General features: G+C 44.4%; 1 protein-coding gene across 1 annotated transcript in view; it reads right to left on the reverse strand.

Annotated features, from left to right (window-relative positions):
* The window catches only part of ACVR1B (activin A receptor type IB), a 21,736-nt gene extending 20,131 nt beyond the window's left edge, over window positions 1–1,605 (reverse strand). Inside the window, exon 1 of the mRNA XM_006757062.2 lies at window positions 1,235–1,605. The gene's annotated coding sequence lies outside the window, so the exon portion shown is untranslated. The remainder of the gene's footprint in view (window positions 1–1,234) is intronic.
* Window positions 1,606–3,432: the final 1,827 nt, after the last annotated feature.

Raw genomic sequence — 3,432 nt, forward strand, 5'->3', positions numbered from 1 at the left:
TGGACGAGCCACACTCAAGGGGCCAAAGAGCCGCATGTGGCTCGCGAGCCGCAGTTTGCCAACCACTCCTTTAGTCCATGGCAAGTACCTCTCTCATGAGGGCAAAAACAATACCCTCCAAAGAAGATAATATCAGTGGCTACCTCATAAAGTTACTGTGAGGATTAAATGAGCTAATGCATAAAAAGGACTCAATGTGTTTAACCCATTCTGAAAGGTCCCTGGATATCACTTTAGAGAGTAATATATGTCTATATACGGTGTGTGTGTGTGTGTGTATGTGTGTGTGTGTATATATATATATATTTCCCCCCCCAAATTGGTAGTGTATGCAATCATCTCTGGGCCTAGTGAGTTTTGCTGGGTGTGTAGTAAACATAAGTGTAGACTATTGGCAGGAAATTACTGTAAGTGAATTTGTGCCTCTGAAAGCTAGTTCAGCAGCCCTGGAGTCTGAAATACTTGATTTATCTGTCTAACAGGAATAGCACAGACAGCAGCAGTTGGTTCTGCCCAGCACTGTCTCCCCTGAGCCTAACCGAGCCCTGACCTTTGGGAGGGGCAGGAGTGTGGCTTTAGCCACTACAATGCTTAGGTTGGGACTCAGAGAGGATGGAGGTGGTAGGGCCCACCCAGGTCCCAGACTAGACACTAAGTGGATACTATCTGGATACCGAGTGGGAAGGTATTCAAACTAGGGCCCCAGAGAAGAGACATATGTGACCAGTCCCATGAAAACCCAGTCGGTTGTAACTCACCCCTCTAGGCTGTAAACAGTTTATCTTTGTCTTTTTCTCCTATACAATGGGAGGCACCTCTTGGCTTTCAATCCAAAGGCAGATTCTAAATATCTCAGTGTCACACCCCTCCTTTCTCAGGCTTCTGTAAAGGACACATCCCTGCCATCCCAGCCAAGGAAACAAAGGAGAGAGCGCACTGACAGGTCAACAGCACTAGGGCCTGTGGTTATTTTTCTCACAGCGTTTGATCAGATCCCTTTCTTCAGGGAGAAATTCCAAAACATGTAGCAACCTGCTGAAGGGTTTGGGTAGTGTTACATTTTTAAAGGCAGGAAGTTTAAAGCAGGTACTCTTTAGGCTACATTCCAAATCTAGAAGGAATTTTAAAAGTAAATGCCTCCTAAACTTCAATCCCAACCCGTTCAGACACAAAGACTAAAAGAACCTTCTCCATTTTTCTTACCAAATACCTTTATTTGCTCCCTTTTATTCACCTTGTAAACAAATTTACTTCTGTGCCCTTCCGAACACTCAATCCAAACCTTTTACTCAAGCTGCAGTCCTATTACTTCAGGGAAGCCAATACCCACTCCTTTGTGTCAGGGGGACATTCAAGCACAAAAGGGGTTCCCCATGGAGTGAACACCTCTCAATACATGCACCAGGCCACCTAGCAAAGAGAACAGCATTGGGTCTATTTTGGGAAGCGAGAAGGGAAAGCGAACAACTCCAAGAGGGCTATTCTGAGCACAGTGGGACACACAGGCCAGACCCGCAGCCGCCTTGTGAAAAAAGCTCACTTCAGAGTCGTCAATTGGGAGCCAGGAGTCTCTGATTCCAGATACTTAGCCTCCTTTCATTGGTTCACGGCCCCTTTCACAGTGATTCATCCTGGAGAACGAACACACCCACACGTGGCTCATTATTTTTGGGAAGTACTTAAACAATCTTGGTGTAAGACAGGAAAGAGCAAAAGTGGTGAAATCTATGCTAGACTGGACGAAGACCGGAACTGGGAGCAGGGCCTTGTGGGTTTGTGATAAGGAATTGAGCAAGTCCCTGAATCTATCTGGGCCTTGGCTGCCTAACCAAAAAAGACCATTTATCTTACAGAAATGGTATAAAGATTAGCCAAACATCCCTTAAGTGCTGTGGGTACTCTGAGAAAGACTCTGTGCACCCATCTGTGTATGTCTATATGTTTTACAATGAGTGACAAGTCTGAGGAAGATCTATTTTTAACAGAAACATCACTACTGCCCACACCCCTGAAAAGGTTTCAGTTACTATCACTGGAGCCACGCAGGGTATCACAGCAGGAAACAGGTCAGAAAGACCTGGCTCAAATACCAGCTCTAATATTAATCACATGACCTTGGGCAAGTTGGGAACCTTCATGCACCCTGGCTTCCTAATCTGTAAAGTGGAACTGTTAATAATGATGTCACAGGACTAGGTAAGAATGGAATGAAATTAAAAAGTGCTTAACAAGTAGATGCTCAATAAATTTTAATCCTAACTCTCAAAGTAAAACTCAAACACACTTAACATTTGTCTCTTTATCCATTAATCAGGGAGTGGCAAGTTAAAGCAAGACCACAGCAAGAACTGCTGCTTGAGCCTCAGCGCTGCCAGTAACTGAGTCGCGTGGCATTGGGCAAGTCATGTAACCTCTCTGAACCTCATTTTCCTCATGATTAACCAGAAAGGAGAGGCTGAACTAGATGACCTCTAAAATCCTCCAGCTGCAATTTGAATCCAGTTTATTTCTAAATTCCACATTGTTTGCCTCACTGATCCAACACTGGGAAGTTCTGCTTTAAATTTTATATACCTTATCCTGAACTTTAAAGACAGAGATTATGGCTAGTCTTCTGTAAATATTCATTTTTCACTAAAACAAAGTAAGTGATAATAAAATTACACAAACATCTGAATTTACTATAAATTTGCTATAAGTCACAAACCTAATTTTAATGTCTTTGAAAAGCTAAATCTGGATTAATGGTAACAGCCTTTATAATGTTTCATATTGACTCATCAAGTTAAATCAGTCTGCACACGCGAATATAAACAACACATATCTAACAGTTACATAGTTAAAATAACACAATTAGGAAAACCAATCACAGAGGAGTAACAAAATCATTCTACACACAAACAGGTTAAAAAGTGGTCGGAACAAAATTCCCACTAGCACAGAATTTGGTTATTAACAAGCTAGTCAAACCTGAACTAAAAAGGCAAAACCGCTTTGGCAGGATTTGAACATGGTTCCAAAATATGGTTAGAAGGTGGTTTGTGGTAGGAAATAAATGCAAATTGGACTCGGGAGAGAGGCTGTGTTTTGAGGAAGGCTGGTGAAGGCTGACAAGTTCCAGCTCGGGCAGATTCGGCCCAGCCGCACGCTGCGGAGGCACTAACACAGCCAGGTCCCGGCGAGACAGCCTCACCACGGTTCGGTCCCCTCTATTACCCACTGGCAGACACTGGGAAGACACTGGTGAGGCTGTGGTTCACTGGCAGTTCCTAAGAACCACCATACAGGGCCAGGCTCCTGCCACTCGCCCGGTATTGGGCCTGAGACCATATCGCCAGGCGACGAGGGGTAGGAGAGCACAGGGGGTGGCACAAACCTCACAAGGTCAGAGGCACACCGCACAACGTGCACGTCTGTCCTGGGAGAGAAAGG

Source organism: Myotis davidii, unplaced genomic scaffold, assembly GCF_000327345.1.
Source record: "Myotis davidii unplaced genomic scaffold, ASM32734v1 scaffold233, whole genome shotgun sequence".
In the NCBI taxonomy this organism is placed as follows: domain Eukaryota; kingdom Metazoa; phylum Chordata; class Mammalia; order Chiroptera; family Vespertilionidae; genus Myotis; species Myotis davidii.